This window comes from Bufo bufo, chromosome 6 (genome assembly GCF_905171765.1).
Source record: "Bufo bufo chromosome 6, aBufBuf1.1, whole genome shotgun sequence".
NCBI classification, from domain to species: Eukaryota; Metazoa; Chordata; class Amphibia; order Anura; family Bufonidae; genus Bufo; species Bufo bufo.
In genome coordinates this window covers 251,080,127-251,093,118 of record NC_053394.1, presented here as the reverse complement: position 1 = coordinate 251,093,118, position 12,992 = coordinate 251,080,127, and the positions used below count along the sequence as shown (strand labels likewise).

At 46.5% G+C, this 12,992-nt stretch overlaps 1 pseudogene; it reads left to right on the top strand.

The window, feature by feature from the left end:
• The first annotated feature begins 2,037 nt into the window (after positions 1-2,037).
• LOC121006645 lies at positions 2,038-2,215 on the top strand (annotated as a pseudogene).
• Positions 2,216-12,992: the final 10,777 nt, after the last annotated feature.

Genomic DNA, 12,992 nt, shown 5'->3' with positions numbered 1-12,992 from the left:
CATCCCTTCCAAAAGGTTCTGAGCATCCAGACCAAGCTCTAGCTCACTCTCCTACATTACCACCCCCAGGATGTCCCTCTCACTGTCGCTGTCAAACAGCATCAGGGTTGATTCTTGGGGGCTGAGGGCTAGTCCTGCAGGAGGCGGAGAGCTGCTGCTGCTGAGTGCCGGGGCAGAGGACTCCATGCCACTGCCTCCGTGTCTTGAGATGAAATGAGGCGGCTGCCACACCCAAAAAAAATCACGTATGAGGCGGACGCCCCTGCCACCTGCGCCCGCCCGACCACCGTTCCAGCACTGGAACCAACTCCCCTACCACAACTGCTTCTGGCACGCCCACATTCACTCATTGTGTTTTTATATACAAAAAATATATAGGACAATAATAAGGGAATTTGGGCAAACTTTATTGGGTTGGGGAAAAAAAATAAAAAAAATATATACACGAAACCCTAAAACATATTTTTTCTTTGGCTTTTTTTTATTTATTTTTTTCACAGAAAGAAGACTCTGACACTAAGCAGAACCCACACTAAACCCTAAAACACTAACCCTAGAACACAGAAAAAGCCTTTTTTTTGATAGACAACAGACACTGACACTAATCACTAACCTACACTTACTATCTAACACTAACTATCTGGGTTATATATATGAGCTACCTAACTAATGTACCTAACACCCTACACTGGACCCTATCAGCTACACTGTTGACTCACTAACCTACACTATCTAACACTATCTGGATTATATATATGAGGTATCAGAAGTCATAGGAATTCAGCACAGCACAAAGATCACACTCCTCTCTCTCTCACAACTGCATGAAACCGCACAAAATGGCTGTGGGGAGGTTCTCTTATAAAGTAAGGGGTAGGCAACTATCCAATTGGTTGCTAGGGAAGTTGCTAAGCTCTTGCAGCCTTCTCATTGGCCCACAAGCTAGAAGCAGGGAGGGATCATGTGTACTGTGAAAACAAAAACACAAATATTAGAATTTAGCGCTATATTCTAAATATTCGCGAATTCTCAAAGTGCCGATATTCGCGATTTTTCAGTTACTTTATTTCAGTAACCACATGAATCGAATCCTAAGGAATTGCTGGCAATTAGAGATATCGCGAACATAAAATTTTCCGTTCGCGAACGGCGAACACAAATTTTTGCAACCGGGCGAACCGCCATAGACTTCAATAGGCAGGCGAATTTTAATACCCACAGGGACTCTTTCTGGCCACAATAGTAATGGAAAAGTTGTTTCAAGGGGACTAACACCTGGACTGTGGCATGCCGGAGGGGGATCCATGGCAAAACTCCCATGGAAAATTACGTAGTTGACGCAGAGTCGGGTTTTAATCCATAAAGGGCATAAATCACCTAATATTACTAAATTGTTTGGAATAACGGGCTTTAAAACATCCAGTGGGTGTATACGATCAGGTATGATGTTGTATCGATCAGGTAGTGTAAGGGTTACGCACGCTTCACAGTGACAGACCAAACTCCCCTTTTAACGCACCGCAAACAGACCATTTGCACAACCGCAAACTCCCCATTTGCACAAGGTTGGATACCAAGCTAGCCATGTCCCGTTCCTTGTCCTCACTGACGTCATTGACGGTCTCTTTCCACCCAGCCACGTACAACACCAAGGGTGCCTGAAAGTTGACAACAAGCCCCCTGGGACGCCTGCTGTGGTTGGTCTTCCACCTCCTCAAAGCCACCTTCCTCCTCTGACTCCTCTTCTTCAGACTTCTCTCTCTGCATTTCCGCAGGTCCAGCAATCGACGACGACAAGGCTGCTTCTGGTGGTGATGGAGACCACAACTCTTCCTCTTCATGCTCATCTACGGCCTGATCCAGCACTCTTCGCAGGGCACGCTCCAGAAAAAATGCATATAGGATTAGGACGATGATGTTGCCTTGGGTTTGACTGACCAGGTTTGTCACCTCCGCAAAAGGACGCATGAGCCTACAGCCATTGTGCATCAGCGTTCAGTAACGCGGCCAAAAAATACCCAGCTCCGCAGAGGCTGTCCTCCTTTTTTTTTTATTAAAAAAAATCTGTTCTTAACAGTTTAATCTCTGTTTTGTCCCCTATCAGGGGCCGGTGTATGGAATAGATTTTAGGAACCGGGAGATGGAAAAAGATGCTTGGTCGGTCCTCTTACTTCCAATTTGGGGCACTGCGCGTACGCCTTACAATGTACTGTGCCACCAGATATGAGTGGAGTATTTTAAGTAGTACTATTCGTATCAGTTTAATCCCTGTTACGTCCCCTATCAGGGGACGTGTACGGAATAGATTGTAGACAACCGCAAAGAGTTGTCAATAGTTGATACACTCATGACAAATTTTATTCCTCTATGTGTCAATCTTGGTGTAGTGATGACTGTGCTTGTGCGCACGTTTGGGAGATTGCAGGCGATGGGGTTTTTTGAAAGTCTATGGTCGTGCTGAGGTAGTTTAGTGACAGTTAAGTGACCCAGAAAACAGTGATTTTGCAGTGTGGGCCCATTGTTGGCCTAGTAGGCTTTAATGATCACCTTAGATGATCACAAAGAAAATTAATGTTTTTTCTATGCAAAATTATCCAGCCGATCGCTTTTGGTCTGTTCACAATGAAGCAACGACCTTATCGTCTGGGGTGTGCCAACATTGCCATTGCCAACACACTCATAGAGGTGGTCGCTTCATTGTGATACGCAAGCCCCTTCACCACAACAAGGTAACAATCACGAAGGGGAATTGACACATGTATGTGCCTTTTTTTTTGTTTTGTTTTTGCAGCCACTGCCTGAAAAATTAGGTATTGTTGCAGCCGCTGCTATAGCAGCGCCAGAAAAATTTATGTTTTCCAGGCAGAAAGTGCACTAAAACATTGCGGCTTAAACCCTAGTTGGTGGCAGATAAGTCACGCAAGTCATCCGGCATGCAGAGATAAAATACAGCAGCGTGTGGACCATTTTTAGCCCAAGGCAGCTCATCTCATCACCAGGCCTTTGTTAGTCAAATGTATCGCCCACTGTCAGTCCCTTCGGGATCCATGCCTCATTCATCTTAATAAAGGTGAGGTAATCTAGACTTTTTTGACCTAGGCAACTTCTCTTCTCAGTGACAATACCTCCTGCTGCGCTGAAGGTCCTTTCTGACAGGACACTTGAAGCGGGGCAGGCCAGAAGTTCTATCGCAAATTGGGATAGCTCAGGCCACAGGTCAAGCCTGCACACCCAGGAGTCAAGGGGTTCATCACTCCTCAGAGTGTCGATATCTGCTGTTAAGGCGAGATAGTCTGCTACCTGTCGGTCGAGTCGTTCTCTCAGGGTGGACCCCGAAGGTCTGTGGCGATGCGTAGGACTTAAAAAGCTCTGCATGTCCTCCATCAACAACACGTCTGTAAAGCGTCCTGTCCTTGCCGGCGTGGTCGTGGTAGGAGGAGGATTACTTTCACCTCTTCCCCTGTTAGATTCCCGTTGTGCTGTGACAATACCCTTATACGCTGTGTAAAGCATATTTTTTAATTTATTTTGGAACTGCTGCATCCTTTCTGACTTGCGGTAATTCGGTAACATTTCAGGCACTTTCTGCTTATACCGGGGGTCTAGTAGCGTGGCCACCCAGTACAGGTCGTTCTCCTTCAGCCTTTTTATACGAGGGTCCCTTAACAGGCACGACAGCATGAAAGACCCCATTTGCACAAGGTTGGATGCCGAGCTACACATGTCCCGTTCCTCGTCCTCACTGATCTCACTGAAAGTCTGTTCTCCCCCCCCCCCCCCGCCACGTACAACACCATGGGTACAAGATAGGTGACAACGAGCACCCTGAGATGCCTGCTGTGGTTGGTCTTCCTCCTCCTCCTCAAAGCCACATTCCTCCAGTGACTCCTCTTTCTCACACTCCTCTTCCAGCGTTGCCGCAGGTCCAGCAAGCGATGCTGATAAGGCTGTTACTGGTGGTAATGGTGACCACAAATCTTACTCTTCCTCTTCATGCTCATCTACGGCCTGATCCAGCACTCTTCGCAGGGCACGCTCCAGGAAGAAAACAAATGGGATGATGTCGCTGATGGTGCCTTCGGTGCGACTGACTAGGTTTGTCACCTCCTCAAAAGGACGCATGAGCCTACAGGCATTGCGCATAAGCGTCCAGTAACGTGGCAAAAAAATTCACAGCTACGCAGAGGCTGTCCTAGCTCCCTGGTCATACAAATACTCGTTGACAGCTTTTTCTTGTTGGAGCAGGCGGTCAAACATTAGGAGTGTTTAATTCCAACGTGTCGGGCTGTCGCAAATCAAGCGCCTCACTGGCATGTTTCGCTGCTAGATATCTGAAAAGTGCACCATGGCCATGTAGGAACGCCTGAAATGGCCACACACCTTCCTGGCCTGCTTGAGAACGTCCTGTAAACCTGGGTACTTATGCACAAAGCGTTGTACAATCAGATTCAACACATGTGCCATGCACGGCACATGTGTCAACTTGCCCAAATTCAATGCCGCCAATAAATTGCTTCCGTTGTCACACACCACTTTGCCGATCTCCTGTTGGTGCGGAGTCAGCCACTGATCCACCTGTGCGTTCAGGGCGGACAGGAGTGCTGGTCCGGTGTGACTCTCTGCTTTCAGGCAAGTCAACCCCAAGACGGCGTGACACTGTCGTATCCGGGATGTGGAATAGCCTCTGGGGAGCTAGGGGGGTGCCATTGAGGTGGAGCAAGACGCAGCAGCAGAAGAGGACTCAGCCGAGGAGGTTATGGAAGAGGATGGAGTAGGAGTAGTAGAGGAGGTGGCAGCAGGCCTGCCTGCAAGTCGTGGCGGTGTCACCAACTCCTCTGCAGAGCCACGCATTCCATGCTTGGCAGCCGTCAGCAGGTTGACTCAATGTGCAGTGTACGTGATTTACCTTCCCTGACCGTGCTTTGCAGACCAGGTATCAGTGATCAGATGGACCTTTGCTCCAACACTGTGTGCCAGACATGCCCCTACTTCCTTTTGCACAATCGAATACAGGTTGGGGATTGCCTTTTTTGCAAAGAAATTTCGGCCGGGTACCTTCCACTGCGGTGTCCCAATAGCTACAAATTTTTGGAAGGCCTCAGACTCCAACAGCTTGTATGGTAAAAGCTGGCGGGCTAAGAGTTCCGACAAGCCAGCTGTCAGACGCCGGGCAAGGGGGTGACTTTGTGACATTGGCTTCTTACGCTCAAACATGTCCTTGACAGACACCTGACTGTGGGCAGATGAGCAGGAACTGCTCAAGGCGAGAGACGGAGTGGCGGATGGTTGAGAGGGGGCAAGGAGGACAGCAGTGGTTGACGTGGCTGAAGATGCTGGACCAGGAGAAGGATGGCGGCTTTGAGTTTGTGTGCTGCTTGTACTCATGTGTTGATCCCATAGGCGTTTGTGATTTGAGATCATGAGCCTTCGCAAAGCAGTTGTACCTAGGTTGGTTTTGGACTTCCCACGACTCAGTTTCTTTTGGCACAGGTTGCAAATGGCATCGCTGGTGTCATAGGCAGACACACAAAAAAAAATGCCACACTGCTGATCTCTGCAATGCCGTCATTCTGGTGGTGGCAACAGCATGCGTTGATTGGCGTGCTGTCTGGCTGACCCCGGGTGCCGATGCATGCTGTCTGACTGTGCCACTAGCTCATTGACCTCCCCCTGCTTCCAACTCATCTCCTCCTCCTCTCTGTCTCCCCATCTGAACTTTCCCCTTGTTCTTCTTCTTTTCAAAATAGGCACCCACGTGACATCCACGGACACATCGTCATCATCAACCGCTTCACTTGTATCTGACAACCCAGCAAAGGAAGCAGCAGCGAATACAACATCATCATCATCACACCGTACGTCCATGTGTGTAATGCTGCCTGACTGAGACATATCCCTGTTATCTACATCCTCTGGCAATAATGGTTGCGCATCACTCATTTCTTCCAGCTGATGTGTAAATAACTCCTCTGACAGATCAAGTGAAGCGGCTGTGGTGCTAGTGTTGGTGGTGGCGGCAGGCGGTCGAGTGGTAACTTGAGAGGTGTCCGAAGCTGAGCTGGAGGAGGATGGTGCGTCAAGGTTCCGAGCGGAAGCTGTAGAAGATTGGGTGTCCTGTGTTAGCCAGTCAACTATGTCCTCAGAACTTTTCGAGTTCAGGGTATGTGGCCTCTGAACACTGGGCATTATTCTAGGGCCAAAGGGAATCACAGCACCACAACCACGACGGCCCCTGCGGGGTGGCCTGCCTCTGCCTGTCATTTTTTTTAGATTAGTTGTACTATGCGTGCAAGCTACTGTGACACCAGATATGAGTTGTGGCACTGTGCACTGGCAGAAGTTGGCAGAGTAGACGCTGTAGGCCTGACACAAACGCTTGCAGACAACTAACTGCTATTCAATCTATTACAGTCAAAAAAAAATAAAAAATTATTTTTTTATGTAATCTACTGTGACACCAGATATGAGTTGCACTGGTGTGACACTGTGCACTGGCAGGCCCTGAAACACACACACGTTAAGGCAACTGACTGCTATTATTTCACAGTCAAAGTTTTTTTTTTTTTTTTTAATGCAAGCTACTGTGACACCAGATATGAGTGGTATCACTTAGCAAGTGGGCACAGTATACGCTGTGAGCCTGGCACACACGCTGGCAGGAAACTGCAATTAGATTACACGGGGAAAAAAAAAAAAAGCATACTGATGTTCTAGCCCTAAAAAGCAGAGATCAGATGAGTCTTTCAGGACTGTAGAGGACACTGAATACACTAGCCTAGCTATCGATTTCCCTATTAAATCCCTCCTCTCACTAAGAATGCAGCTTCCGAATGAATCTAAAATGGATGCTGTCAAGGAGGTGGGAGGGTCTGGGAGGGAGGGTATGATGCTGATTGACTGGAATGTGTCTGCTGACTGTGAGGTACAGGGTCAAAGTTTACTCAATGATGACGAATAGGGGGCGGACCGAACATAGAAACATAGAATGTGTCGGCAGATAAGAACCATTTGGCCCATCTAGTCTGCCCAATATACTGAATACTATGGATAGCCCCCGGCTCTATCTTATATGAAGGATGGCCTTATGCCTATCCCATGCATGCTTAAACCCCTTCACTGTATTTGCAGCTACCACTTCTGCAGGAAGGCTATTCCATGCATCCACTACTCTCTCAGTAAAGTAATACTTCCTTATATTACTTTTAAACCTTTGCCCCTCTAATTTAAAACTGTGTCCTCTTGTGGTAGTTTTTCTTCTTTTAAATATGCTCTCTTCCTTTACCGAGTTGATTCCCTTTATGTATTTAAAAGTTTCTATCATATCCCCTCTGTCTCTTCTTTCTTCCAAGCTATACATATTAAGGTCCTTTAACCTTTCCTGGTAAGTTTTATCCTGCAATCCATGTACTAGTTTAGTAGCTCTTCTCTGAACTCTCTCTAGAGTATCTATATCCTTCTGGAGATATGGCCTCCAGTACTGCGCACAATACTCCAAGTGAGGTCTCACCAGTGTTCTGTACAGCGGCATAAGCACTTCACTCTTTCTACTGCTTATACCTCTCCCTATACATCCAAGCATTCTGCTGGCATTTCGTGCTGCTCTATTACATTGTCTTCCCACCTTTAAGTCTTCTGAAATAATTACTCCTAAATCCCTTTCCTCAGATACTGAGGTCAGGACTGTGTCAAATATTCTATATTCTGCCCTTGGGTTTTTACGCCCCAGGTGCATTATCTTGCACTTATCCACATTAAATTTCAGTTTCCAGAGTTCTGACCATTCTTCTAGTTTTCCTAAATCCTTTTCCATTTGGCGTTTCCCTCCAGGAACATCAACCCTGTTACATATCTTTGTGTCATCAGCAAAAAGACAAACCTTACCAGCGAGGCCTTTTGCAATATCACTTATGAAGATATTAAACAAAATCGGTCCCAGTACAGATCCCTGTGGAACCCCACTGGTAACATGACCTTGTTTTGAATGTTCTCCATTGACTACAACCCTCTGTTGTCTGTCACTCAGCCACTGCCTAATCCACTCAACAATATGGGAGTCCATGCTCAATGACTGCAGTTTATTGATAAGTCTTCTATGTGGGACAGTGTCAAAAGCCTTACTAAAATCTAGATATGCGATGTCTACTGCACCTCCACCGTCTATTATTTTATTCACCCAGTCAAAAAAATCTATAAGATTTGTTTGACATGATCTCCCTGAAGTAAACCCATGTTGTTTTTCATCTTGCAATCCATGGGATTTTAGATGTTCCACAATCCTATCCTTTAATAGGGTTTCCATTAATTTGCCTACTATTGATGTCAGACTCACTGGTCTATAGTTGCTCGATTCCTCCCTACTACCTTTCTTGTGAATGGGCACGACATTTGCCAATTTCCAATCTTCCGGGACGACTCCTGTTACTAATGATTGGTTAAATAAATCTGTTAACGGTTTTGCCAGCTCACCACTAAGCTCTTTTAATAATTTTGGGTGTATCTCATCAGGCCCCTGTGACTTATTTGTCTTCACCTTAGACAGCAAACTTAGAACATCTTCCTCTGTAAAGATACATGCATTAAACGATTTATTAGTCATTCTTTCTAGTGGAGGTCCTTCTCCTTTTTCTTTTGTAAAAACTGAACAGAAGTATTCATTAAGGCAGTCGGCTAGCCCTTTATTCTCTTCTACATACCTTCCGTCCTTTGTTTTTAATTTAGTTATTCCTTGTTTTAATTTCCTTTTTTCATTTATATATCTGAAGAATGTCTTATCCCCTTTTTTCATAGACTGAGCTAGTTTTTCTTCTGCCTGCGCTTTAGAAGTTCTTATAACTTGCTTGGCCTCTCTCTGCCTAATCTTGTAGATTTCCTTATCTTCATTGCTCTGGTATTTTTTATAATTACAAAATGCTAGCTTTTTATTTTTAATGATTTGGGAACATCGCATATGTTCGCCCACCGAGGCGAACGCGAAGAAGCTATGTTCGCCGGCGAATAATTCTGGACATCTCTAAATGTAACAGACAAACTTGTGATTTTTTTTTTTTTTTTTTTACAAGTCTACTAGGTATAGCATTTGTATATAGCACCCAAAAATAGGTGAATTTCACCCGAAAATATAACAGACAAATTATATATTTCTTTTACCTTTCTACTAGGTATAGCAGTGGTATATCACCCCCAAAAATTGGTGAATTTCAACTGAAAATGTAACAAACAAATTTGTGAATTTTTAAAACCTGTCTAGGTATACTACGTATAGCAGTGGCATATCACAACAAAAATTGCTGAATATCACCCTAATATGTAACAGACAGATTAGTGAAATGACATAAAATAAGTACAAAAAAAAGGTGAAGGTCCATAAGGAATAGGAGTTTGAGGAGGCGGTGGATGTAGTGGTGTAGGTGGAAGCGGCGCTGGAGGAGGACAAGGTAGCCAACACTGGTTTTTGGTTTAAATATTTTTATTTTTATTTTATTAGGGTACACTCCAAAAGAGTGGGAAATATCCAAAATACAACAAGGAGCAATTGTGCTGTAGTATAAAATTGGCTGGGTAAGGCCGGTATACATGTCTATTCTGCACAAGGTACAGACAAGTCCTGTGGGATCCATGCCTGGTTCATTTCAATGAACGTCAGCTTGTCCACATTGGTTGTGGACAGGCGGCTGCGCTTGTCTGTGATAACGCCCCCTGCCGTGCTGAACACACGTTCAGATAACGTCATGCTAACCCTGCCTTCTGAGGTTCTGGCGGTGCCCCAGCTGCTTTGGCGACCTCTTCCCCCTCCTCTGCCTTCGCCTTGTGCTTCCACTGTGCCCCCGCTGTCAGATGGGAATTCCACCAGCAGCGCGTCTTCCAGCGTGCGTTTGTATCGCGCATCTTACGATAACGCTCCAGTGACGGAATTAAGGACGGTACGTTGTCCTTGTAACGGGGATCCAGCAGCGTGGCCACCTAGTAATCAGCACAAGATAGAATGTGGGCAACTCGGCGGTCGTTGCGGAGACACTGCAGCATGTAATCGCTCATGTGTGCCAGGCTGCCCAGAGGCAAAGAAAAGCTGGCATCTGTGGGAGGTGATTCGTCTGTGTCCTCTGTATCCCCCCGCCCAGCCACACACCAGTGATGGCCATGAGTTGGTCTGGGTGCCACCCTGCTTTGAACATGGTTTCTCCTACTCCATCTCCTCCTCCTCATCCTCCAGCTCGTCATCCTCCAGAACTGTTCCCTGGCTGGACAATTGTGTACCTGGCAAGCAGCAGCAGGGTGAGAACGCCGAAAACGTGCACAGACAGCCCGCACTTTATGCAGCAGCTCTGACATATCAGTGTAATTTTTAAGTAATCTCTGCACCACCAAATTCAGCACATGCGCCAGGCAAGGGATGTGCGTCAAACCGGCTAGTTCCAGAGCTGCTTCGAGATTTCGCCCATTATCGCACACCACCAGGCCGGGCTTGAGGCTCACTGGCACCAACCACTCATCGGTCTGTTGTTCAAGGCCCGACCACAGCTCCTGCATGGTGTGAAGTTTGTCCTTCAGTTTTAAAACTTCCTGCTGTCGTTTACCCCTGGCTGTGCTGAAGTTCATGGTGAAAGTGTTACGCTGACCGGATGAGGAGCCGGTACAGGATGAGGAAGCGGAGTAGGGGAAGAAAGCAAGCAAACTGAAGTGCCCTGCAATCCTCGGTGGTGGAAGGATATTCGCCAAACTGCTATCCGCCTCAGGCACAGCCGCCACTGCATTAACCCAGTGTGCTGTTAGGGAGATATAACGTCCCTGACCGTGCTTACTGGTCCACATATCCGTAGTGAGGTGCACCTTGCCACAGATGGCGTTGGCAGGGCACACTTGATTTTGTCCCCCACTTGGTTGTACAGTGAAGGGATGGCTCACCTGGAAAAGTGGTGGCGGCTAGGCACGACGTACTGTGGGACAGCCACCGCCATAACTCTGTCTCCACTAGACGGAATGACAGCATTTCAAAGGCCAGTAATTTTGAAATGCTGGCATTAAGGGCCAGGGATCGCGGTGTTTTAGGAACTGTAAATTTGTGCCTTGCTATAGGGATGAGAGCTGCATGCTGGGAAACAGTCCCCTAAAGCCTGCTGTGGAAGATTTTGTTCTATGGACATTGCATGGTGTGAACAAACACAAAGACTGAATGATCATTTTGTTTTTCCTTCTGTGTGAATAAACACTGAACTATTTAAGTTAAAAACTTTGTGATTGCCTCTATACTGCGTCTGTTATCCTGTCTACCAGAGCAAAACCCAACACCTCTTATACCCTTTTATCCAGTCATGGTATGGCCGTGTTATCCTGTCACTGTACAGAGGTGTTATCCGGTCAATGTATGGCAGTGGTATCCAATAACTGGATGGCCATAACTGTTTCCCTTTCCCTGCCCACGCCATCCTTTTTCAGACCTGGCATGAGTGGGATGTCAGAAATACGCCTAACATAGATGTATTTCTATATACTAAATCACCACCTAATTGTATTATTATTCGGTGGTAGGGCTAATATCTTTATAGTCTATAGATTCTAGTGTATTATAATGTGCCCTGTATTTCCCAGTAAAAAATTATCCTTGGAAAACACAGTCCTCATCCCTGACCACCAGGACCAGGTAGCGCTCTTCCAGAACATGGCGTCCTCCCCTCTCAGTCACGCTGCTCCGCTGTGTACTGGTGCTTATTCTGACACTAGGGCTGGGTACACTTCCTATTTTTGTCATCCATTTAATGCATACCAAAATTGTATGCGTTAACAGATGCTTCAGACTGTTGCCGTACAGTGGCGTACGTTTACCATACAGGTCCATGGTATAAACAAAAAATTACATTAACGTATGCATTTTTTTATGGACTCTGCAGGATAAAAAAAACTTGGATTGCTGCACATTTGTATACATCAAATCGATGGGAAATAAAAAATTTCTAGGCTCCAGCGGGGCACATTTTTGAGAATTTCCCTTTAAAATGCAAAAAATGGCCCCTGATTAAAATACATATTTTTTGCGGGAATCTTTGCAAATTATCCCCCTCTGGTATACTGTATCACTGTCCATGTTGTGCAACTATTTATGTACTTCTAGTAAGTGTTTGCTGGCTGCAAATATGACCCTGAAGGTTTTTCAGGTTCGCCTGCCATTAAAGTAAATGGGGCCCACCTTGAATGCGCGGTTTGTGAAACATTTGATCGCGAACGCGCATTCCCGAATCATAACGGCCGATGTTTGTCCATCACTACTGTTTGCATTTCACTGATGTCCTCTTCAACGATCTCTGGGTCAGGAGACCGCTCGCAACACCAGCTCCCATGCAACTCTCCTCATCACTACTTGCCCGCCTAGTGGAGGAAGTGGCGGATGTCCCCTCCACATCTTGGCTGGGCAGTAACTGCTGACTCTCCTCTAGTACCTCGTCCTCGTTGTATAGGGGAGCAGAGCCCACAGTAGACAATACTTCTGTGCCTCTGGGAACTAAAAAGGACAGAGGCAGATTGAGGACAGGTGAGGGCGCAGGGACTGCTCCAGGGCCATGCCAACTAAGAGTTGTGTATGACCAACCCACTGATTCTTCGCTGGGGGTGTCTGATGTCACTTGCGACAAAGTCAAATATCGAGTCAACCACTCGAGTTGCAGGTCAGCTCAAGCCTCTCGAAGTGACCCCTGCTACCACGGCCCCTTACTTTGCTGCAACCTCTGCCTACGCCAGAAACATTTAGGCCCCTGCCACTCCCCAGTGCAGGGCCTGGCACTTCTCTGCCTGACATACTGTTAGATCAAATAAATAAAAAGGAAATTAAAACACCCCACAAAAGCCTTTACTACAGATAACTGCACCGCTGAGCGGCAAATATATTGTTAGTGTCACCTTAGTTCGCCCTCCACCCAAAACGCTGTGTTTGCCCGATCAGGCCTGATCGGTCGCCCACACGTGTGTTCACCCACGCCCGCCCCGCCGCAGTGACAAAAAAA